General features: G+C 51.7%; 1 long non-coding RNA gene and 1 pseudogene across 2 annotated transcripts; both read left to right on the plus strand.

Annotated features, from left to right (window-relative positions):
- Window positions 1-25,690, plus strand: part of LOC108395031 (glyceraldehyde-3-phosphate dehydrogenase-like) — a 155,373-nt pseudogene that overhangs the window by 84,439 nt on the left and 45,244 nt on the right.
- LOC140848670 (uncharacterized) lies at window positions 2,846-9,409 on the plus strand. Of its 2 annotated transcripts, none has more exons than XR_012129767.1 (3): window positions 2,846-3,537; window positions 4,334-4,483; window positions 9,046-9,409. It is a non-coding gene; the product is annotated as an uncharacterized lncRNA (long non-coding RNA). The 2 variants fall into 2 exon arrangements; XR_012129768.1 differs by lacking the exon at window positions 9,046-9,409 and adding an exon at window positions 5,682-5,828.

Below are 25,690 nucleotides of genomic sequence, written 5' to 3' on the forward strand. Positions count from 1 at the left end.
CCCCACATGACCCACCTCCCCACCTGCCACTGTCTCTGCCATTCCTACTGTCTCTGCTATTCCTGCCGTCTCACTTCCCTCCAACCACACAACCCTCATGGTTGTTGTCCAAACACATCAGCCACATTCCTGCCTCAGGACCTTTGCATGTGCTGTGTCCTTTGCTGGAATGTTCTTCCTCTAGATATCCTGATGGCTCCATCTGTCATCACCTTCAAGTCCTTACTCAAGTGTCACCTTCTCCATGAGGGACACTTGCTCTTTCTGACTTATTTTTTATCTCTGACACTTAGCACCCTCTAGTATACCATACCATACTTTTTACTTATTTATTTACTATGTTGCTTGTCTCTCCCAAAGAGAATGTAAACTCTTTGAGAGAAGGGACTTTTGTCTTTGTCTCCAACATCTGAAACAGTGCCTAGCATATAATGGGTGTTCAGTAAATTTCTGTGGAATGAATGAACTGCCTATTATTTTGGAGAGTATGACAGCATAAGAGTGGCTCTCTACCAACTTTATCATCCTCTTTCAGCTCTGAAGGAGTGTCACTTCAGAATTACTTCTTTAGTGAGGCAGTGGGGGCCCTCGGGAGGGAATCTGCCCCATGGTGCTCCGGCTGGGGCAGCCTCAGGAGAAGCACCCATATATTGACTCCTGACCCAGCCTGAGAGTCAACACTGTGACCTCATAGGCCAGCTAGGGGTCAGGGCCGCCTGTTCCCTGGCATTCTCTTCTATCTCTGTGCACCATGGTTGCAAATACATTCAAGGCCAAGGTGGTCCTTCTTGGAGGCTCACACTCAGCTGGGTTGCTCTATGGGACTACAGGCACTCAGACTAAAGTAGAGAGTCCAGCTGGGCACTGGAGGGCTGAGGGAGGGTCAGCTGCTGGGGCTGGGGGAGGGTAGGGATGGGCACTCAGGCTCTGGGATCAGCGTGGGCAGAGCCAAGCAAGTAGGAAGCCCTTGGTGTGCTGGGGAAGGGCAGGCAGCAGGGTGTGGCTGGAGTGTGTCTGCCTTACCTGGTGAGAACTTCCGGAAGCCAGGATTGGGTCTGATCCCTCTTTGCCTGCCCCTCTAGAGCAGGTTGGCCCCCACTAGTGCTATCAGTGTCTGCTGGGTGAGCTGTTCAGCTCAGATCCAGGAGTCCAGGAGTCCAGGAGTAGGGTCGTCTAGTCAATCCATGGCACAGAAGAAACATGATGGTAAAGGTCAGAACTGGGAGTGGGTCTTGGTCTTACCCACCTTTACTTTTAAAGTTGTTTCTTCAGAGATGGGGAGGAGGGATCCTCCAGAGCTGGGAGACATGCCCCGGCCAGAATGGTCTCCCCAAACCTGTCACATTCATGGCTAAAAGTGACTTTGTCTGGATTTTAGAATAGACTTAGCTTTGCTTTTCTTTCCTTTCCTTTTTTTTCTTTAATGCCATGGACCTCTTTAGCAGTCTGGTGAAGACTAAGACCCTTCTCAAACAGCGGTTTAAGTGCATAAAATAAGATACATAGGATTAGGGAGGAAACTCATTCTATTGAACTGCGGTTCCAACTGTGGGCCCAAGTTGACATGGCCAGCTGTGCTCTTTGAAGACAAATATTCCACGCTCTGAAAACAGAGCACAAACCCTGGCTTCTCCTGCACAGTTGGAGAGTGGGGGCTGGGGAGGTGCCTGTGCTTATCTTTGCGGGGCTGTCCTGGGGGAGGGAGCAGCCAGGATGACACTATGCCCAGGAGGCAGATTTGGGGCTCAGGGGTGGGGGTGGGAGGAAGCCACCAGAGGGAGATGGTTGGGCTGCTTGGGGAAGGAGTGAGCTCCTCATCTCTGGAGGTAGTGAACTGGAGGCCCATCTTTCAGGGAGTCTGGGGTCAGGGTGGGTGGGTGATTGCCGCTCAGTGGGAGAGGATTTTGATTGATTTAAGCTGGGTCCTTTTGGAGGCGGATCCATCTGGGAGGTACCCATGGCTGTGGGATCTTTCTCCTTTACCAAGCTCTGAGCTGCCCGGGTCACCCTGGCAGTGAAAGAAGAGAGAATGGTCATTTCCTGTTGGCTTCTGCTGGCCAGGCCTGTGCAAGGAATCTGTATCAGCTGCCTTGGTTTTGTCTCAAGATCAGCAGCTGGTCTTGATGTTTTGAAGACGCTGGGCTTCAGGCTTGGGTAAACTATTCTGAGTCTGCCCCTTGGAACCATTTCTGGGGTGGGGGACTGTAAACCACACCACCCAGCCTCACCACTGCTTTCTAGAGGTTCCATCTCCAGCCTAGGAGAGGGCCCCTCCTGCTTACCACTGTGGAGCTGTCACCTTCCCCCACAGCTTCAAGGCCCTCAACATAGCCTAAGACAGTCCTTGAAATTCTCTGGGCCAAACCCCCTGTGGTGTGGATGGGTAATGAGGCCCAGGAGGGTAAGGGCTCAGAGCCTCTGGGGGGCAGGGCCCCTTCTGGACCCTCCCTGGCAGCGCAGAGGCGGCCCAGGATGGGAGAGACTGCAGGAGGAAGTGGCCTTGGGTCCCGTTTGACAGACACATCATGCCCCCCCAGCCTAAACCACCTCTGTGGGTGGGGAGCAGGGGACTGGTCTGTTAGCTTTCTCCCGCTGTCCCCGGAGGGTGCATTTGTCTGTTTTGCATTTTTTCCAGGCTGTAGTTAGACAACTCCGGGTCCTGGGGGGAGCGCTGCGAAGAGAAAATGTCAGGGCGACACGCCGCCGAGATAACATTAGCGAAATATCAAGTCCTTTATGATGTCAGGAGGGATTCCTTCCCGCTGCCAAAGCTGCCTAATGACATCATAAAATAGGCCTGCAGCAGCCACAGTCCCCCTGAGTCATCAATCAGGCCTGTCTGTGGAGGGCTTCAGCATGTGAGGGTGGGGTGGGGAGTGGGGGGGATGCAGGATTTTAAACTCAAAGGAGGCCCCAACACTACAGCACTGTGATGAGCTGAGGGCAGAAGATACCCCCCAGCCCCCAGAAAGGGTCCGCTCCCTGGGGGCGGGGCCCCTTCATGGCCGGCCTGGGCACCGGGGGCAGGCATGGCTCCTAAGTCCCCTTGGGGATGCTGAGGCTGAGTTGGCCTGTGGGACAGTAATGGCTCCAGGCCCAAGTGCTTCAGTGGTGTGAGCAAGAGGGGCCTCAGCACAGCCTTCCTGTTGCTGATATTGTCAGGGACCAACATAGGCCCCATCGTCTGGAGCAATGAGGCCAAGAGGCATGCCACTGAGACAGAGAGGAGATCTTTGACTGCTTTGCAGCTGGTGTATGCTCCTTGGGGTTCTGTCCGTTTGTTCGTGTGTGTCCATCTATGCATACCTGGGGATGTTTGCAGCACATACACAAGTGGGTTATCCATGTCTGCATTCACCTGGGTGAGCACACTCAGGCCTGCAGCCTACTGCCTGCCTGCCTGCCTCTGTGTGCCTGAGTCTGTCTGTCCTTATGCTCTCTGTACGCCCATGTGCTTGTGCTTCTGCATGTCAGAGGTCTGCAGATGTGGGCAAGGGGATGCGGAAAGGCATCGAGAGGACCAAAGAGATCTCAGGGGTGAGTAGGGATGTGGGGTGCCTGTGTGTGAAGCACTTCTCACCGCCCTTGGCTGAGAACTTTGGATGTGAGTCACCTGGGGCAATTTAAGAACTTACTCGTGCCCCAGTCTCATTTCAGAGCTATTGAACTAGAATCTCTGGGGCCAGGGCCCAGGTACTGGTATTTTCGAAGGCTCCCCGGGTGATTCTAGAGTGCAGCCAGGGTTGAGAACCAGAGTGTCTGGAGCCTTGCTATTCCAAGTGCAGTTCGTGGATTAGCACCACTGACCTCACTTGAGTTTCTAAGAAATGCAGAGTATCAGGCATTTCCAGACCTTCTGAATCATAATCTGCATTTCCCCTTAATGTATAGTATAAGGGGATCCCCAGGTGATCTGTACATCCGTTACAGTTTGAGAAGCGCCGAGCAGTGTTTCTCCACTCGGACCTAAGAGCGTCTGATGCTGTAGGTCTGGGGTGCAGCCTGAGAATTTGCTTTCCTAGTGAGTTCCCAGGTGATGTGGATGCTGCTGGTCCAGGGACCCTGCTTTAAGAACCACTGGCTTAGCTGTGTGTGTGAAGGAGGCAGAAGGAGCCGAGGGATGGAGGGGTGTGTGTGTTGGGGAGTATGAAGGTGGGAAGGAAGGGGAGAGGATGTCTCAGTTGCCCAGGAAGACCATGTTTTCCCAAAAGAATGTCGCCTTGATTTCCCTGACTTAGGGACCAGTCCAGGGAGGAGGGGTAGGAAAGAGAACAGGAAACATAGCCAGTCTCCTAAGAGCTGTTGGCATTTGTCCCCCCTTTGTGTTCCCTAGGGAGCTCCTCTCCCGCCCCACCGGATCCAGGGCTGGACCCTCCTCAGGTTCCTGAGAACCCCAAGCAAAGCATCTGGCTATCTCAGAGCCTGAGCTCATCAGAATGCCTGTGTGCCTTCCTGGGGGTCTGGCACACAGTGGGGCAGCCAGGTAACCCAGTTCCCCTGAATCCCAGGACAACCTCGGCATGTGATTCTCCTTCTTTCCTTCTCAAAAGTTTGCATGATAAATAATATGGCTCCCCTAGAGGTAATGGCTCCTGAAATTATTAAAGTTTGGTGGAGGTAGAGGTGAGGAGGCTCAGAGGGTGGGGTAGGAGGTGACTAAGTGTGTTCCCAGGGGAAAGCCCTCTGGGAGCCTGCCTCCCAGGCTTCCTCCTTCAGGCTTTGGCTTCCTGGGTGAGGAGTGGGAGGGAGGGGGAGGGAGAGGGAGGGAGGGCCCTTCCCTGGATACCTAGCATGGGACAGGGCTTAGCCTGGTGGAGCAGCCATCTCTCCCATGGGGCAGCTAGCCCCATCTGTCTGTCTGTCCACCTGGTGGGGCACTGGAGGTAAGGCGGCGCTGGTGGTGGGAGCTGCAGACAGGCAGGCCAGGCTTGGCCACAGCCCGCCTTGCCGGGGCCTGATTCGCAGTATCAGAACCTTTTCCTTCTGAGGCATCTTCAGCGCAGTAACCCCGGGGCTGAGGGGAGATAACGATCAGCTGGAATACCAGAGGTATGAGGCAGGCATGACCTCACCCAGGGTGTGCCTGCTCTCTGAGCCCTGTCAGGTCACCCGCCCAGCCTGCTCCCAGGCACCCCAAGGCCAGCTTAGACGACAAGCTTCAGCCAGACGTGGCAGGGGCATCCCTACGCGCTGGGCTGGGTCCCAGCCAGGGCTTGGGCCAGAGCTGGCTAATTCTTCCGAGCCCGTCTATAGGTTGCCTGGGAGGCGAACGCTGGGGTCTCTCAGGGGATCCCTGCCCTTCCTAGGCTCCCTGGGGCTGGGGCATTTGGGAGAGCAGCAAGGAGGGAGGGCTGGAGCTGGAGCTGGGACTGGTCCTGGGGAGAGCAGTTCTGAACAGTTCTCAGACAGAACTGAAATTGAGCACTAGACCTGTGGTCCAGAAAGAAGGAAGTTATTATTTCCTAGTGACCAAGGGGGCTTGTAGACCTTCCTCAGCTTGGGGCAGGAGGGAAAGATCAGGAAGAGCTAGGTCCAGCAGTGTGGGCTATGGGGGCACCTACTGTGTGTCAGGCAGTGTGCTAGCAAGAGCCAATTTGGAAATCCAAGCTGGGAAGGCTGGGAAGAACTGTGGGAAGTATTCACGGAGCCAAATATATTAAAACACGTCTTGGTAACTTCAGATTGAGCGCATTGTGGCAAGATAGGCTGTCAATGTCAAGTTGGCTTAGGGCAGATGGTCCCCCTGGGAGCTTTCGGGACTCTGGAAATCCTTGGGTAAGGAGAAAATACCTCCTCCTCCTCTGGTGGCTGGAGCAGAAAGTGAGCTAAGCAGCAGCAATGGGAACTGGTCCTGAGCCTTCAGGTTGGGGGCAGCCCTTGGACCCCTCCCACTGTCCTGGCTCTGTCCCGGCCCTTGTCTGTCCCCACTTATGCCTACAGAATGCTCAGGTTCCCACACATATTCATCATCCCACCTGATCTGCAACCACACCCACTCCCAAACTACCCACACCTGTGCCTACCGCCTTCATGCACATCTCACACCCACACCCACACTCACATGGAGGCTAGCGGACCCCACCCAGGAGCAGTGCACAAAAAGCCGCTTGAGGCACCTTTGCATAATGAGTGAATGGATCCACCTGTGAACCACTGGCTTTTTCTGGCTGATGCTGGGTGTCTGTGGAGTCCCAAACCCAGCTGTGCAGACTGCCTTTGCCCCAGTACCAGAGTCCACAACTCCGCTCCCCAGAGCGCCTCCTGGTGGCTTTTTTTCCTCCAAGGGACTGTCCAGAGGCCCTTTCCTCCATGTGCTTATCTCAGGGGGGATGTGACCATATCACAGTAGGTATTGTTCTCTGAGTTATTTATTCAGTTCAGTAAATGTTTCCTGGGCTTTCCATGTGCTTGGCCCTCTGCTGAGCTCGGAGGCCCAGAGACAAGGAGAATAACTCACCACTTCCAAAGAACATCTGGGCCTCAGCAGACCCCACAGGGCTCCCATTCTGTCCTGGGGGTCTGCCCTCCTGGACCCTTCCCGACCTGTTCACTCCCGAGCTGCCCTCACACTTTTCTCTGCCGCATGACAGCCCCCTTCTTCCTCCTCATTCTCTTCCAACCCCTCGCTTTTCTCCTGTTTCAGACGGCTTTGAGTGGGGTGACAGGGCCTGGTCGGGTCCTCTTGGCCTGGGGTGGCATCAGGAGTACTATGGAGGGCATACATTCCTCCCGCAGCTCCTGCTCCCTCATTGTCCAGCTTTGGCTGTGGGAGATGCAGAGCCAGGCGGACAGGAGCAGACGGGGTGTGGGAGGGATGGTTGGGGGGTGGTCCCTCCTGGGCCCCGAGTAAGGTCCTTGGCTTCTTGAAGGCCTGAAGCATGGTGGGAAGTGGACACGGGAAAGAGGCAGAGGGAGGGGTGGGAGGAAGGAAGGAAGAGGGAGAAGAGAGTAGGGCAGGGGAGGGGGGGAGAGAGGAGGGGATGGAGGGAAGAGAAAGGAAGAGAGAAAGGAAGACAGGGGAGACAGTGAGAGCCAGAGAGAGACAAGATGAGTCAAAGAAAGTCTTGGAGACTGAGAAAAGTGATGGAGACAAGCAGTCCAACAGAAACCTATTCTGACTGGATCACTAGACACTTCCAAAAAATTCATCCTCTTTTCTTAAGGGTGGAGTTAGGTCTTGGTGCATGCTGAGATGTCATCTGCATCTCACAGGTCTGGACCAGGCCTCAGAGAGGGGCTTGGGGTCTGCCCTGGGCTCTGGCTGCCTCAGCTCCGGCCCTGCTGGAGAGGGGAAGGGTGGGGAGCACCCTCAAGGAGGGCGGGCAGCAGCAGTGAGGACCCCTGGAGGGTGGTCCAGCCTGGGATCCTCCCATTGCCCCTCCATAGCCCCTGGCTTGCTGGGGTCTTGACACCCACAGCCCAGGTCTTCAGGGAGCTACATCAGAGGTGGGAAATCAGCTTTGCAGGGAAATTTTGAAAATTCCCAGCAGCCTCTGGTCCCACCTTGTGTGGGGTCTTCACCCTTTTCTCAGATGCTGGATCCCTTGGCCTCCTTTTTTTGTCCCCTGGTGCCAGCCAGGACCCAAGAGCGTCCTTCCTCTTGTCCTTTTGAGGTTGCCAGGGGTGGGAACAGGGGCTCAAAATTAAGAGCCTGACCCACTCCTCTGGAGCTGAACTGCCAGAAAGATCCTGGCTGTGGTGGTAGGGGGTTGTTCTGATCTGACCCAACCTACCCTTTGTCCTTGGCCTGGGGGACTCCTTCTCAGCCCCTGCCAGGTGAGAGAAGTCTCAGGAACTCAACAAAGGATGGTGGCAAGAGCAGAGAGTTCTTTTTTGTCCCCAGCACATACCTGCCCCAGGACAGAGGGGCCTTGGCAGCCTCTAGGCTGTTTATCTGATTTGGGGACTGATGGGGTTTCTAATGGAAAACAATATGGTAATTTCAGAATGTTCCTGATTAGATGAAAATGATATTGCATCAAAGTTACTTCCTTAATTTATTCAGAAAATAACAAGAGAGAATTCTCTCCTAAGATCCTTAATTAACCAGAGTTTCCAGTGCCCAGGCAAAGCAGGCCCCGGGTTCCAGGTGAGGGGGACAAAGGCTGCTCCTGGCTGAGTCTCCCAGGGGCTGTCGTCGGGCTGCAGGGCCCAGGCAGGGCTTCACTCAGACTTCCTGCTCTGCCTGGAAGAGCATGGGTGGGAGGGCCATGGGATGAGGCTGTTTGCCCTGCAGAGACCAGTGGGCAGCCATCCTAGAATAGCGCCAGTCACTTCCTGTCTTCTTCGACGTCATCCTGCAAGTCCCCAGTGACCCAAAGCCACAGAGACTCAGTAGGCAGGGATGGGAGACTGGACAGCCAGGGTGTCTTCAAGACACACAACAGCCAGAGTGAGCCTGGAAGACACTGGTCGGTCCAGTTGTGATCTGCACTGGCATCAGCTCCGCAAAGTTGGTGCCCCCAAACAGGCTTACCTGAGGGGAGTTTGACTTGACTTGAGAGGAAGAGGCAGATGTAAGAGAAATAGCAAAGGATGATGGAGCATCTGGATGTTGGTAATAGGGAGAGGAAGGTGTGGCGCTTCTTAGGCTGAAGGGGCGAGGGAAGGAGGGACAGAGAGAGGGACCGCATGACAGATCTATGGCTTTGGACTGCCAGTGGATACCTCTCTCTTTTTCTGCCCTCCATCTCCTGCTGGTCTGCATGTTAGCCGAACTGAACTGGAAGCCAGTGGGTGGGCAGCCTGGGTGACAACCCTTCATGTTGGTGAGGCTCCTTGGGCACAGAGCAGGGTAGAAAATGCAGTGGGGGAGGGCAAATGGACAATGGCTGGCACAGCCCCCTGGGTGATGGTGAACAACCTTTCATTGTCCAATTCCTCAGTATTTCTCTAGCACATCTTATTCATTTTCAGATTTTTGTCTCTAGGAGGAAACAGGCTCAGAGAGGTTGAATGATATCCCCCAAATCATACAGTAAGGAAGTTATGGATTTGAATTCACTTCTGCCTCCCTCCAAATCCCCCTTTTTCCCTTTGAAACAGAGGTTTGGATGTTCCAGAACCCAGCCTGAGCTGGGAGTTCTGAAAGGTTCCTGGTGTGCAAGCACCTTGTCTAGAAGCTTCTGTGCAGGGGTCCTGAGGGAAGTCCTGTCTACCACACATGACTGAAGATCTGGAGTGCCCTCTGCACTTTGAAGAGCAGACTGCAATGAACTACCCAAGAAATAAACATTTCTAATTCTGGTGGGACCTCCTGTCCGCAGGTCTGATGCAGAAGGCTGGCTGGAATCTTCTGGAAAGGAAGCATCCTTGCTGAGCTGGGATAATTTGCATGTGTGTGAGTGTGGATATGGATGCCTGTGTGCATCGGAATATATGAATTGGGCACCTGTGTGTGTGAGGATGTGTATGTGCATGAGAGAGATTTAGAGAGAAAGGGAGAAGAGGAAGGGAGGGATAATTTGTTAGGGTCATCAGGGATCAAAGGGGTCACAGTCAAAGGAAGCTTGGATGGGCTATGTGAGATGGTAACAGTAATAATAACAGCAGCCGATATTTATGTGACACTCACTGTATGCCACGCTGCTCCATGCCCTTTATACATATTAACTAGCTGTGATCCTCACAACCAATTTAGGAGGTAGGTACTATTAGTACCCTATTTTATAGATGGAAAAACTAAGGCGCAGAGATTTTGCTTTTTGTTTTTTGCTGTTGTTTTTTTAATGGTGTACCCAAATACTAGAGCTAGGAATTGGGCCTGGACCCAGATCTTGGGTGGGGGTGGAGGCGGCCCTGGTCTCTGATTCACACGTGGGGGGCCTCCGGATCACTACTTCGATGTTCCACTTCTCTGTATTATGCTTTGTTCTCAGCAGGACTTTTTTTGGGGTGGGATATGAAGTCAAACACAGAGTCTGAGTATCAGGCTGGTGGCCCTAACTGAACCCAAGCAGGGAGGTGTCAAAGGAGCTCAGGTTTGGGAGGCCTGTTCATTCTGGGTGGTTGGTGTATGGGGTGCACAGCGGTGAGGCAGAGAGGCTTGTCAAGGATCTTTGCAGGCCAGGATAAGGTGCAAGCCTTCCATCCTGCAGCATGAATGACCCCTAGGTTTGCAGGCAGCTGGGTTGATGGCGATCACAGGAGGAGACTGGCTCCTGCCACACCCACAGGTGTCTCGTGAGGGCAGGGAAGCCTGCAGTTCTGGTGACCGAGTCAAGGTACCCAGGAGAAGTGGTCAGGGCATTGCCTGGCCCTGGAGAGAAAGGATGGGCCTTGGATTCTCTCCTGATGGACACCATAGGCTGGGAGGAGGGAGGTCAGAGTTACAGCCAACGGACAGATCAGGAAATGGGAGGGGTATTGATTTCCCCTTGAATGTTTTTCATTTTCTCTTTCGGCAACCCCATTTCTAAAAAAAAACCTCACACAGGGGATTATATGAGAAATAGAGCTGTACATCATTCCTTTGTAAGTCTCAAATACCAGAGAGGCCTTGTAGTACAGTGGTTAGAACTCTCATGCTGTGGTGGTTTGGGGGTTCAAATTCCCACATCACCAATCTGTAGCTGTGTGTTCTTGGGCAAATGACTCCGCCTCTCTGAGCCTTAGTTTCCTCATCTGACAATTAGGGGTCATTCAGCACAGACCTAATAAGCTTGTGGGTAAGCCACTACACAGCGGCTGTAGCTACAGTTCCTCAGATCTGGGTGGGACGGCAGAGAACAAGAGCTCTTCTGGCATTTCTCCCTGCTCCAGTCTCAGAGGGGTCCTGCCCGCACATTTCTACCCTCCCCACAGGCAGGGGACACAGCCATTCTTCTGGGACGGGAAGGTAGGGCAAGACAAGAAGGGGAGTCCTTTGTGGCCAGGGAGAGGCGCCATTGAGCCTTTACTGCCTGGTACCCTTCTGCTGTCAGGCCCCCTCCCTGCCCCAATTTCCCAGCCCCTGGGCAAACCCAGACATAAACTGACACTCGGATGCCTATCACCTCTGTGTAGCTGCCGCCTCCCCAGATAGGGTCTGGACCTGCCATTTCTCAGCCCTGGCTGCTGGCGTGCCACCTCAGCCTGCTTTCTCCCTGGCTTAGGGAGTGCCTCAGCTTCACGTGGCCCCTGTGTCTACAGACCCTCATCCCTGGGCTCCCTCAGGTGCCCAGAGGGGGTTGTGGGGTCAGGGTGGGGCCCAGAGCTGCTGCAGACCCCTTAGCCTGGTTCTCAAGGACGGCACCAGGAGTTGCTGGCTGCTTCCCTTCTCCACCCACCTCCGCCTCCAGCTGGCCCCGGGGGCCTGAGCCCCAGGCTGAGCTTAGCTCTTACCCCAACCCCAACTCCGAGAGTTTGCTGGCAGCAGCGGGGATGACTTTGGTGTAGTTTCTGTGGTTTAATAAGCTACAAAAACGACATTATTTTAAGCCAATCTGGATATAGCACAAAAACTCTCACCCCGTCTGTTCTGTGAAACTCAGATACCCTGACGAGAACACAGCTCACAACCAACTAATACAATATTCTACTGGGCTCGCTGTCAGCGGGCCCCACGCGGGAGCCGGTTCCCCGGAGGACTGCCCAGCGCGCTCGCCGCAGGCCATGAGAGAGGCGGGCGGCCTGGGGACCTGCGCGGAGCCGGTGGACGGGGTGGGAGCCTCGCTGGAGGACTGACTCCCCTCTCCCCCCGAGCGGGGCCTTCTGCAGCCCCTCTGGGCTCCCCGCCCCCTCCACGGGACGCGGAGGGGAGAGGAGTGTTTCTGGCCTGCTGACAGCAGTTTTACTCCCACAACGTGCATATGTCTGATTCCGAGGCAGGGAAGTGTGTCCAACACACCCAATGCAAAGACAGGTTGTTGAATATTTTTTCTCTCATCACTAAAAAGGATTCCCTGCTGGGTGCAATCAAGATCCATAAACTCGCGGCTCGAGTCGGTGTGAAAGCAGCGCTCCAGCCCAGACTCCCTCGCTGGCGCTGAATGCAGGCTCTGGGCAGAGACGCATAGACATCCGCTAGCAGTCTGGCCTTGCGACCGGCAGTTCCCGGCACATTAGGCGGTGCGCTTATTTTGGGCTACGCTTCAGTGGATTAAGTTTCAGTGTAAAGTTTCAGAGCTTGGGCATGTCTCTGTGGATCTGGCCCTCCATCCCCCACCCCTTTCGGTGGGTACCTGGCTTACAGAGCCAGAGGCAAGGGCAGCTGGTGGACACGGGGTGCTCAGCCGCAGCAGGATTCAGCCCTGGTCAAGGAAGGCAGGGTAGGCAGAGGCCTCATGGGGCCCCTGGGAAGCCTGGAGAGCCCACTGTCCTCCTGGAGAGCCTGGAAAGGGACTATGATCAGCTTCCAGACTCCTTTCTGGTGGCTTGGGAAGGAAGAGCAGTGGGTTCTTGCAGAAAGTGTGGGACCCTCTCCCTTCATCCCTCGTGAGCATGGCTGGCTGACTCACCAGCTCAAGGTCGACCAGATGCCCAGTTCCAGACTCCCTTGGCAGACATTGAATTTCAGGTAAAGTTCCCTTGGGGGGCTGGTCCTGGGTGAGAGCCTCCCCTCTTCTACTTGATGGTGGCAGGCCTGGCATCCACCTATCCCTTCTCAACTGGGCTCCCTCCCGCTAGCAGGATCCCAGGTCACAGATTGGAGGTTGGAGACCTGCTATTTATGTAAAGCCAAGCCTAGGCTGCTCTCCTTTCCTTCTGACTTGCCCCTCTCCATCCCTCAGGTAAGGAGAATGAGGCTGAAAGGGAAGTGGCAGAGGTCTTCACTGGGCCATAGGAGAGACCTCTGCGAGCTGAGGAGGATAAAGAGAAGACAGGAGGGAGAAGAGGTAAGGGAATATGACCAGCCCACAGACTCCTTTCTGGTGGCTGGGAAGGAAGAGCGTGGGGTTCTTGCAGACACTGAGGGAGCCTCCCTCTTCCCCCTCTGTGGGCATCTGCTGGGAAGTGCTTTCAGACCCAATGATTTAAAACTCTGGTTCCCATGAGAAACAACTAAAAATTTAGTCTCCAAATAACACCCCCTCTTCCTCTAGCATCCCATTCTTTGGGGGCATATGATATATCATTTAAAACCAGAATGAGCTTCAGAAATAGCATGCAGAGTGAAGGGCAGCTTAGCTGAAGTATGGAAGCTGAATAGGGCATAGAATTTATTATTTGCTCACTTATTTATCCAAAATACAGAATCAGTACTGACTTTGGACAAATTACTGCACTGTGGCTGTGGGAGGCACAGAAGGACTCTGGCTAGGGACATTCTTCCATTTGCTTATTTATTGGCACTCATGAGGAGCCAGGTGCAGTGTTTGGGTACCCAAGGCAAGCAGATGCAGTTTGAACCTAAAGCGCAATGTGAAGGTGCTGTGAAGGGGAGGAGGGGGCTTCAGAAGAGGCAGCACTGCCCCACTCCCCTTTCATGCAGGTTTGAGCAAATCTCAGAGAAGGCTCCCAGTCCACTCCTTCTGAGCTCTCCATTGTTGGGGAGGCCCACAGGGATGGGATCATTTTGTCTCAAAGTTACACCAAGGCAGAAACCAATGATGAGAAAAAGGAAATGTTGAGGCAGTTTTGGAGAGCTCTGAATTAAAAAGAAAACCCTTCTCCTCTCATATAGCATAAATCTCCCTTTTTCTCAAACCCCTCCCCCACTCCCTCCTGCTTTCTCTCTCCAAGAGATCAGCACATTGCAAAGACAGGTTGTTGAATATTTTCTCTCTCATCACTAAGAAGGCCTCCCTGCTGGGTGTAATCAAGAACCATAAACTCGCCTAGCGCGGTTGGAGTCGGTGTGAATCGAGCTGCTCCACTCGCCTCGATTCAGACACGCTCCCGGCCGTCTGACAGCAGCGGTCAGGCTGCTCTTCCAGACACATCCCCTCCTTGGAGGGGCTGCAGCAAGGGGGGCTGGGTCTCCTAGAGTCTCTGCCACCTGCTCTAGGCTCTGTAATGACTGGGCATGGAATTCGGGGCACCTCTCCTGAAAGGTCAGGAAGGAGAGAAATCAATGACTGCCGACAAGGAGTCAAGGCATTGACAAGAGCCACGGGCACTCCTTTGCCTTCACCCCATGTCCCCAGTTCCCTGGGGAAAGGAGACAGGAGGCAGGATGGCCTCTCAGGCCTGGCAGTTATTTCAAGGGGTGGCCCGATCAGATCAGGTCAAATGCCTTCTGTCAGGTTTTCAGAATTGTCCCTTTTACGGTGGAGGTGGGCATGGCCCTGGGGTTGCTACAGAGGGCTGGGAACACGTGGGGGGTTTGGAGGGCTGGAAGGAGAGGGGAGAGAGAAGGAGAAGCACCGGGGAAGCTGGGCTGCTGACTGCTTGGCTGCTAAGTGTGCCACTCACTCTTTGTCTGAAAATCCGCTAGCTGGGTTAGAAACAGTCTTCAGATGCAAAGCTGGGGAGGAGCCTTCCTCACCTTCCATTGACTGTCTACCTCTTGATACCACCCTCTCTAAGGTCTCTGCCCTGCCTGAATCACTGGGCTGGGTCATCCCTCCACCCTGACCAATGTCCACTGTGACTTTTCCAAAGTATGTATCTGACCATAACTTCCCCTCCCAAAAGTGCTTGCATGCTGCCCTATTGCCCACAGAAAATGAACCATGGTGAATAAGCAAGATCTGTCCCCGACATTCCTTTCAAGCCACCCACCCCCAGCCCCCCAGCTGGCACTCCTTCTGCACAACCTGGTAGTTTCCCAAACACACTTTATATTTTCTCACCTCCAGCCTCTGCGTTCACCATTCCTCCTGCCAGGTATGTTCTTTCTTCCTTATCTTTCTAGTAAGCTCCTGCCTGTCTTTCAAAGCTCAGCAGAAATGTCCCCTTTCCTGAGGAGCCTTCCCTGACCCCCCAGGCAGAGGTAATCATGCTCCCTGGGCAATCTGCACAATTCGGACCTTAATATCTGTACTGGGACTGCCCATGTTATTTCTCTCCCCGCTGGGCTTGAGCTTTAGGGCTGGGCTGAGTCTGATTTAGCTGTGTGTGCCTACAGCCCAGCACCTACTTTGTTTGGATGAATGAAATCAGAAGTTTCAATCACCAAGTTTTAACATTGCTCTCTGCCTGTACCTGCATACCTGTGTACCTGTGTGAGCACACCTTTCTCTTTATACTTCCTTTCTCCATCCTCCCAACCAGAGAGGAACTCCTTGCAGGCAGGATGGAGTCTTGTTCATCTTTAAAGGTACAAATGTCAAGTGGGCACTGATAAAGATTTGTGGAACTGGGCTTGGATTTTGCTAAAATGGACCTGCTCAGGCTGAGCCTGGGAGGTTCAATTACTCTCTCTGTGCAGGACTGTTGCTGGTGGTGATGATGTGACTTCCCAAGAATGGATCTGGGGGAGTGGCTGTTCAGGATTTGAATGCTCAGCCTTCATTAGAAAGAGGGTGGTTTTTCCATTCAAGCTCAGAGAGGGTGCCGTCCCAGATTCTGCAGTCTCAATCCCCAGGCAGGGTTTGTAGACCCACTTTACCTAGTGGGGCTTCAGCTCTGGGGACCTTTTCCCAAGGCTGCCAAAAAACTGTAGCTCTCCTGTGTGGCCCCGTCATCTCCTGGGAGGTGAGGAGCAGGAACTTAGATAAAGCAAGGGCTTCCTCTCAGGCAGACTGCATCCCCACCCAACCCCTCCGCCCTCCCGCCCCACCATCTTTGCAGAGGCCATGGAGATATTGCCCACCAGCTTCAGGACTCTCATAACTCTTTCAAGACAATCGCTTTATTTATATGAGTTTGTTTTAAAAAACCCACAGACGATCCACCACGGGGACCTCTCCTACCGCCTCGGCTTGATTCTCTTCTATCCTCTGAGTCCATAACTCTTAGTCTTTTGATTCCCCCAGTCCACAAACTATAAAAATCTTATTTCTATAAGGTCTTTTATGGTTACCAAGATAGTCAAGTGTCATTTTCATTCATATCATTCTGCAGGGAAGTTAGAGGAAACGAACCAGACAGAGGAGAGCTATAAATAAGGCTCAGCTACACAGGGCCCCAAGTGGATCCTGCTGCGTTCTTTTAAAACAACTCATGTACAGAGCACATGCACACAAAATATACACATATGTGCACCAATATGCACAGATATGTCCACTCATGTATAGACAGGTACACACAAGCTCCCCCATGCACACAGATGCTTTGTATGTGTGGTGCTTGCACACACACATGCATGTATGTGCTTGCACAATTTGGAAGGCTTAGAAAAAAGCCCTTTGTGGAATTTGCCTGGCTTTGAAACAAAGGCCAAGAGCAGGCAGCCGCACTTGCTGTGGTGAGATGAGGGGACTAAGGAGGCCAGCCCGGAACACATTCCAAAGCTGTGACCTGCAGGCCTGGGCACCCGGCCACCCATGAGCTCATGAGAGGGAGCTTTGGAATTCCTGCCGACACAGGAGTCTGTGCTCCTCCTCATGGTGGGGCAGCTTCTCTGCCAGCGCTGGGAATGCCCAGGCAGCTCTCGCTCCCTCTAACTGCTGGTGTCATCTGAGGGCCCAAACCCTGATTCCTAGAGGACAGCCAGCCAGCCAGCTTCATGATTCTGATTTGTGCCTAGCTGCCACCCACCTGGACACCTGTCCACATCTCTGCTGCCAATGGCTTTGTCCTTAGGGCAGGACCCAGGAGGAGGAGCCCAGGGCATGACACTGGAGCAGAAAGCAGGAAGCCTCCTGTAGAGGGAAACTTGCCATGGCTCTGTGCTGGGGTGAAGGGGGACAGATCCAAACCAGGCCAAGCAAAGCTGGAGGTGTGGGGGTGCAGGTCAGGGGTCGACTGCCCACCTTCCCCAGGTAAGCACAGTCAGGGCTTTGTCCTCATTGGGGAGAAGGTAGAGGAAGGAAAGGGTTGCGTGACTGATTCCAGAGACCCGTGCTCTCTTCAGAGAACCCTGGGCTCATTGGCCAGGGCTACAGAGGAGTTGGGAGGCCAGTGCCAACACCACATTGTTGTTCTGCGTGGTAGGGGCCAAACACCTGCCTGCATCTGGGCTTCCATACTCCCAGTGAATCATAGGAGGGATCGGCTCTCAGACCTCAACCAGTTTTGGAGATGCAGATGAATTTGCTGTGTCCCAGAGTCCTCTGACCAGTGTGTGTCCTTAGTTTCCTCATCTGCAAAATGGACACTACAATTTTGGACACTGGCCACATCCCATGGCTGCCATGAGTGGGGCTTGTCAAAGGTCCAGGAGTTTGGATGAGGTTGTTTGGAAAGTGATGGGTTTGGAACTTGTAATGGATGCAACCTACCAGGCAGCCTGGGGACCCTCCCACTGCCAGTTTTCTCCCCACTCCCTACCTCCCAGCTCTATACCCTCCAAACACTGAAGAGCTGAGAATCGAGCTCAGGGCTCTGAACTCAAAGCCTTAGACTTAGAATTCCTCTATTTCCCCACCCGCCTTCTTCAAGGGAACCATTAGTTGTAATTTAAGCCTTCTAATTTAAAAGCGGTGTGTAGATTTAAGGAGTCTTTCATCCCAATTACACATGGTTTTATCTGTTTTTCTGGGGAATCACTTACTGGCCAGAGCAGCAGGATCCACACAGATTTCTCCATGATTATGTTTAATGGCAAATGGAGAGTTAACCACCCTCCCTCCCCTGAGCTGAAGCAGCCCAGGGAAGCAGGAGGGCATGGAAGCAGGAAGCTGTAGTGGTCTCCACATCTTGGAATGGCGAGTGCAGGGCTTTGAGGGAACTGTGTGGCTCAGGGTGGCTAAGGAGGCCTTCCACCTCACCCTCCAGGTGACTGACCCAAGTTCTCTGTCTCCAACGAACCCTAACAGCTACTTGTTAGTTCTGTGTGTTCCACAACTACAAGTGTCTACAGGGTGTCAGGCCCTGAGTTGGCACCATTTCCTTACTCTGTGTCCAGCTGCCAGGGCCACTGTGCCATGCACATACACACTTGCACACCCCAGGGTGTCACACTCTCACATTCATAGAATGATGCACATGCACATATACATTCATAGAAACATGCACACACATACACCACACCTACTTACAAAAGCACACACATACTCACACCTACTTGCCTTCAAAACCTCCCTACACTGTTTGCACAGACTTTTTACTCTTACCTCCAAAACGCACTCTCAACTCAATCCCATACACGCACACAATTTGACTCTTTCCTTATTGTCACATGAAGGAGGCTGCGCTGTTGGTCTGTCTGTCATTCACAGAATTAGGTTGCCATAGGAGTTTGGGGTGGATCTTGGAATGTCAATGGACAGGATTATAGAATCAGGCCCTTGTGTCGCCTACTTCCGCTATGTTCCTGAGCCCCATCTGTTATATACTGAATTGGACTGCATTATGTCAGAGCTCAGATGGCTACTCAGTCCCAGAGCTGTTACTCTGTAAATTTCAAACTCAGCACATCCAAAGCGAAACTCTTGGTTTTCCCAACACCTGCCTTACCTGCACTCTTTCCCACCTGCTTTCATGGCAAGTCCTTCCTTGCACTGCTCAGGACAAAACCACCCCAATTCTGATACCAATTACAATGTGTGGGGTCTCCTCTGCAAAACTACCAGGCAATTCCCTGATACCAGTTGGGTGTCCCACAATTCAACTCATTTCTGTCTACCTGTCTACCTGGAGATAGGGTCAGATCCTACAGGTTGGGGGCCCAGTCCCACAAAACTGTCCCCACATCACATGCCGATCTCTAGTCCAGGCTGTTACTTGTGCTTCTGACCAATCAGCTATAAATCAGAGGTTTCCATGCTACCTACGCCTTGGGTTTGATTAATTTGCTAGAGTGGGTCATAGAACTCAGGAAACCAGGTTACTACTAGATTACCAGTTTATTATTAAAAGATATAACTCAGGAACAGCCAAATGGAAGAGGTGTGTAGGGCAAGGTACGGAGAAAGGGCTTGGAGCCTCTGCACTCTGAGTGCACCACTCTGCCAGCACCTCTCCAGATGGGTTCGCCACCTGGAAGCTCTCTGAACCTTGACCTTTTTTGGGATTTTATGGAGGCTTCATTACATAGGCATGATTGATTTTATCATTGGCCATTGGCAATTGAACTCAACTTCCAGCCGCTTTCCTTTCTGGAGGGGTGGTGAGATAGGGGGTGGAGGGTGGGATGGAAAGTTCCAACCCTTTAATCACATGGTTGGGTCCCTGGCAACCAATCAGCATTTTTAGGTTACCAAGGGGCTGTCCACAAGTCACTTTATTGACACAACAAAAGACACCTTTACAGCTCTCATCACTTAGGAAATTCCTAAAGGTATTAGGAACTATGTGGCAGGAATGGGTATGAAGAGCAAACATATATTTATTATTATAAATTGCAACATCACAAACACCTTGGCATCATGCCTGACTCGTCCCTTTCTCTCATCTCCTACATCCAGTCCATCAGCACATCAAGCTGGCTGGATTTTGAATTTTAGAAATACATTCCTAATCTGATTACTTTTCACCACCTTCACTGCCACCAACCCAGTTGACTCCACTAAGGCCTCTACTTGGTTTACTGCAGCAATCTTCAAGTTAAATCATGCCGCTTCTCTGCACCTTTCAAACAGTTGAGGACTTTATGGTAGCTGCCAGTCCCTCTGTGATCTCTCCCCATCACCACTCCCCACTGCCCTCTCCTCCTCTTCTTCCGTCCCTCTGCTCCAGCCACACTGACCTCCATGCTGTTCTCTAGCCTTCCAAGTTTTTCTGCTTTCCTGTGTAAAATGTTTTCCTACACATCTCTGCTTGGACAACCCCCTTTTCTTCTTCAAATCTTTGCCTGATCATCACTTCTTAATGAGAACTCCTTAGCTATTTTATTTATTTCTATAATCTGCTTCCCCTTCAGCCCCTATCCACCCAATGCCCCTTACTCTGCTGTTTTTTCCTTTTTCCCAAAGAATGTAGACCTTCCTTCACAGACTGGGTGCACTGGGACGCAGACTCTGATAGAGTTTTGCTTGCAGGAAGTTTACTGGTGTAGGCTATCAGGTCAAGACCTGGGAAAAGTGGAGGAAGAAGTGGGCGGAGGGAAGAGCTGAATTATCCTGTAGTCATAAGGCAGCCAGCTCCACGGGAGCTGTGGAGCTCAGATAATCTTCAGAGGTGCTTGCAGGAAGGTGAGAGCATGGGGGCCTTTATAACCCTTCATGGGCCAGATAGTGGATGTGGACTGCCCCCGGGAGCGGGAGTGCTTTGGGTGGGACAGCTGTCATCTCTGTGGGCAGCTCTGGAGGAGAGTGGACTCAGCTGACTGCCACGGGCTGCTAGCACTCCCCTCAGCTGGGGGAGCGAGTGCTTCCTTGGGGAATCTGGGAGCCACAGCACAGCACACACTACACCTGTTAACATACGTGAATGAGTACGTGTAGGTGCTTCATAGTTATTGTTTATGTCTGCCTCTCCTGCTAGAAAACGAGCCCCAGGAGGGAAGGCTCTGTGGGCAGGGCTCCCTGATGTGTGGCCTGTACTAGGCTCTGCCGAAGTATTTGCTGTATGAGTGCATGAGCCTGCCTGTTCCCAAGGTCTGCTTGTCTCAAGGGCGGCTGCCTTACTGGAATCAAGGCCCACTTCCGCTGCCGGCCAGGTGTGCAACGACAGGCATGTTGTCTAACTTCTTCAAGCCTCTGCTTCTTCATCCCTAAAATGGGGTAAGAGACATACCTACCTCATGCGGTTTAGAGAGGGGGAAATGAACTGCTGTTTGAAAAGCACTTAGTAGGTGCCAGGAACAAGACTGGTAATCAATTAATATTGACTTGTTCATGATGCTAATCTGTCTCAGGCTCCCCTTGCACTGCGTTGCTGCCAGGATTCCAATTGAACTTAGAGTCAAAGTTGAGAGTCCAGCTTGACCTCCCAGGTGCACAGGGAGACTTGGGCTCGTTTCTGCAAGTCTAATGTGCAGAGCTCAATTTTTGGCTAATGAAGATAGGGACCTGCTCACAAGCTGATGGCTGAAATCCCTGCCTCAAGAAATCTCAGTGTGTACCTGGGTATACATATGTTTGTGTGGAGATAATGCAGGCCATAACTCAAAGTCTTATGTTCCTAAAGGATCATTGGCTCTAGGCATTAGACCCCTATAGGAAGCCAGCCATCAGCAGGGTCTGGAGAGGTCAAAAGAGTCATCTCCCCTTACCCACGTTCTGCCCACTCTTTGTCTCCTCCACCCTGCCCCCGAGAACTCACTTCCCCATTGCCAGTGACTTCTTTGTGGTCAAATCCAGTGGATTCCTCAGCAACAACTGATACTGACCTCTGCCCTCCATCTCGTGCTGCCCAGGATCACTTTCCGGGAGTAGTGGGTGCTGTGCATGGTCCCCAGGTACAGAAGTGTCCACTGCAAATGCATCTGACTTCAACTTCTCTCTCTGCCCAGTCCTGCTGCCCACCCTATCTCACAGATGTTGTTACTGAAATTGCTCCCCAATAAGGGGAGCTCACAAATCTCCATCTTTGGTTTGTTTTAGGGAACCTGACCTACTACAACAGTTGTTGCTAGGAGTGGATCCTAGGAAACAGACTCTCAGATGAGATTTTGGAGTTGTGTCACCCACTGGCCAGTTGGTAATGAGAACCCCATCACTGGGGGTGCATGGAAATACTAAGCACCCCTGACATGCTTCAGCAGAGCAACTGTTATGACTTGTACCAGTGGTGAACTGGGATGGGATCCTGATGAAAGGGAACATGCTGGTGGGGGTATTATCACAGAATTTGAGAGGCTTAGAGGAAGTAGTAATTGTAAAGACTATGGAATTAGACAATTGTTGCTGAGGGCTATCAGTGCATTGGAAAAAGACAGTGAAAGACTGAGGATGATTAATCGCCATTTTAGTGTGAAGTGTGAAAGCTAGAGGGCCTCCTTGCCATCAGATAAAGAGACTTTCTTCTGTAGCTGGAGGGCAGAAAAAGCTGAAGTTTGGTCCAGGAATTAATTACAAGGGTGGCAGATTTCCAGAGAAAATATGAATTCTCAGCATAGCAAGTTGGCTGTGCGTTGACTGGTCTGAGCCAGGAGTGGGGCCCTCACTTTTGGGACAGGGACCTCTGGGTTGATGTACTTGAATGCCTTGAAATCCCAGGTCACACTGAGCCCTCTGAGGCAGCAGAGTGTCATCTGCCTTCCCTTCCCCTCCCCATGCTTGAAGATGATACAGAGGCTTCCTACCTTGCAAGGTCCTGTTCTTGCAATCCAAGACAACCTGCCTGCTAAGGGAAGAAGCCATTTCTGGACTAGTGTACACTAGCAGGGGCTGGGAGTTTAACTCCATTGCTCTCCTGTGTCACTGGCTGTCCCTCTGCTTCTATTCTCTGTTCTGCTGGTCCACATTCCATGTTGCCACCAGGGAATCTTGCTGAAATGTACCTCATCATGGCTCTGCACTGCCAACAGCTCTTTAGTAGCTCTCTTTTGCCTCTGGATAAAGTCCACATTCTTGTGTGTGCTGTTGCTTCACTGCTTACCCCCTTTTCTGTGTATTCTTTGTGTAATCACCATGTATGTTCCCACCTCTGAGCCCTTGTTTCTGCTAGTTCCTTTGCCTGGAAGCTCTCCCCTTCCCCACTTCGTCAGGCACTTCCTTGTCCCTCTTCTAGGGTCCCTGCATCATCTCCTGTAGAAGATTCCTTGTTCTCCTCCCAGCTCCCCCATTCACAGTGGGCACCTTGATCCTCAGCTACTGAGAGTACTGGCTCTGAGGGCTCGAAGCTGCGTCCCTCTGTGGGGACTGCCCTCAGCTGCAGAGAGCTATCTTGCCTAAGGGTATGCCTTCTGCTGCAGCCAGCCACAGCCAATGCCGGTCAAGCAGGGGTTATGAAGACCTGGGCTGCTAACCTCAATTTGGGACAACTCTGAATTTCTCTCTACCTCTAGAGCATCTCATAGGATTGGCTGAGGCCGCAGATGCACTCACATTGCTGGTCCAATCCCAGCTTCCTCACTTCTTTCTAGGTGCATCTCTCCAGAGCACCTCCTGCTCCAATAAGCCTCGTGCAACTCTGTTTCAAAGTTGGTTTCCTGAGAACCCAAGTAAAGCACCTACTAAGGTATTCTTAGATCCTCTTTCTCTGAGCTTCCTCAGAACTGTGCGTATGTATCTGATGTTTTCTACTTACCTGCTGCTGTGTAACAAAACACTCCCAAACTTAATGGCTACAAGTAACAACTGATATTTCTCTCATGACTTTTTGGCTTGACCAGCCTCCACCGGGCAGTTCTGCTCTGTATGGTATAGTGCAGGTCATTTGGGTGGTTGCACTCAGCTGGGAGCTCCAAGGTGGCTTCCATCCTTCAGGGCTTCGTTCCACAGGCCTCCAGCCATTCAGGAGACGGGCTTTGGCTTCCTTACAGTACAGTGCTGGGTTTCAAGAGGGAAGAACTGGAAGTGGCCATTCCTCTTAAGACTTGGGCTTTGAAGGTTTAGAGCCTCACTTCTGCTGCATGCTATTGGTTAAAGCAAGATACACAGATTCAAAGGGAGGGGAAGTAGGTTCCACCTGTTGATGGGAAGAGCATCATTTGTGTTGAGAGATGAAAGGGATTAATTGATGACCATATTTGGAAGTTATCTACCATAGCATACAACAGTCATTAGCCTGGGAGCTCCTTGAAGTCAGGGATTCAGCTGTATATCCATTGCTCCTAGTGCAGGCATTTCCAGGAGCTGTCAGAAAATTTTGGTGAACGTGAGCTGCAGCTCCAGTATTCCTCATGCTGGGTTTGGTCCCCACAGAGCCTGGTGAGAGGATAGACAGGTAGTGGAGCCAAAGCCCAGGCTGTCAGCTGCCTCTGTCAGAACATCACTTTAACTTCCAAGATAGCTGATCCAAATGCTGTCTGGCAGTCTATTTCTGGGCACAGACTCTGCTCGCTGGGGCATGAATGGGGCACATTTTATTCAGCCACATATTTGCACAGAGCTCAGGATCCAAACACAAGTTTAATAAATAAAGCCCATCTCCTTTCTCTTGTCACTGTACATTTAGAGCATGTGGAAGTCATTAGTGTTGTTTGTCAAGTATTTCTGGCTATGCACCTGCTGAACACATGGAAGGATTATACCTCTTGGCCCTCTTGTGGTTGGGTGAAGCCTCTGGCCAATATGTTGTGAGTGGATGTCACTTGTGCATGTCTGGGCATTAAACTGCTGTGTGTAGCCCTCACCAGAGCCCTCTTTCCCTCTGCCTTGGTGACTGGCAACGTTGGGAGTGGTTTCTGCTCCATCAGCTGAGTGAGGAGACATGGAGCAGAGCCTTGATCAACCCATGATGTGCAAGTGGCATGAGTGAAAAATAAACTTTGTTGTTTGAGGCAACTGAGACTAAGGGGCTGCTTGTCACAGTAGCATGACCTTGTATCCTGACTGATACAAGAGTCCTGGCTTGACCCAAGCTGCGCTCACCTTAGCATTCCAGTAGATTTGGAGTGGGATGGGAGCAAACTCTTGGGAAAGAATTCACCTTCAGGGAAGGCACAGAGGCTAGAATAGATTTTGGAGTGGGGATCTTGCACACAGGCCACCTAATATAACAAAGTAATATGTTAGTAAGTGGTTAGAGTCATAAAGGCTTAATATTAAAGCAGAATGGAATAAGTATTCAGGAAAGTGGGAGCATCTTAAAGATTCATACCCCTTCCTATATGTACATTGCTTCTCCCTGCTCCACCCCTCTACCTCCTAAATTTTTTGGGATTTGAATAGTTGCCTTAAACAGAGTGGCATGAATGCCCAGATATTTGCATACAGGCTTTCCCTCTGTGCTTTCTTTATTCTAGCTCAGTAACTCTTTCCCTTTAATGTGCCTAAAAATTCTTCATGGCTGTATATGCAAACCCATGGGCAGTGGACTTTATGAATCGTTTAAGAGTTTGTCAACAATACTTTTGACTATATACAATTCTTGTCTTATGCACAGACTCAAAAATCTAACCCTTATGTAAAATGAGGTTCCATTGTTCAAAAGTAAAAGAACCTTGCAAACTTCATGAGATGCTGAGAGCCCAAGATGTCAGCAGCAGCTGCTCTTAGCTCATCGTCCAAGTCCTGCTGATTTTGCCCCCATGGTCTAAGCCTCCATGGTCTCTTGATGGATTTTTGTGAAGACTCCTCACTTGTCTTTTTGCTTCTACTCTTGCTGCTTCTGATCCATTGTCTACATCATAACCAAAGGGATCCTTCCCAAACACCAACCTGGTTACATTACTTCCTGGCCTAAATCCCTTCACTGGCCTCCCATGGGTCTTGCCAGGAAGATCTTTCATGGGACTTGAAGGCCCCGGCCCTTGCCTGCATCTCTGGCAGTCTCCCAACACTGAAGAGCCCTGGCACCTGTTATTCCATCTGCTGGGGATGTTCTTTTGCCACCCTCTTTTTTTGGCTGGGTTAACTCCTCCTCATGCGTCCAATGTCAGTTTAAGTGTTATGCCCTCAGAGAAGCATTGAAACCAACTTATTCTTTATTAGCTCTCATAGAATGGTTTGCTTTCCTTCTGAGTATTTATGTCAGTTTGTAATTATACGCTAATTTATTTGATTATCTGATGAAAACTTGTTTCTTCCACCACCGAGGGGCTGTGACTTCCTTGTTATTCTTGTATCCCAGCACTTGCAATATATATTTGATGCATGAATGATTGACTAGTGCTGATAGTGGTTGAGTGACAGCAGTAGTGGTGGTGACATTGGTATCAGTGATAGTACATCCA

The sequence above is a fragment of the Manis javanica genome, chromosome 4 (assembly GCF_040802235.1).
Source record: "Manis javanica isolate MJ-LG chromosome 4, MJ_LKY, whole genome shotgun sequence".
NCBI lineage: Eukaryota > Metazoa > Chordata > Mammalia > Pholidota > Manidae > Manis > Manis javanica.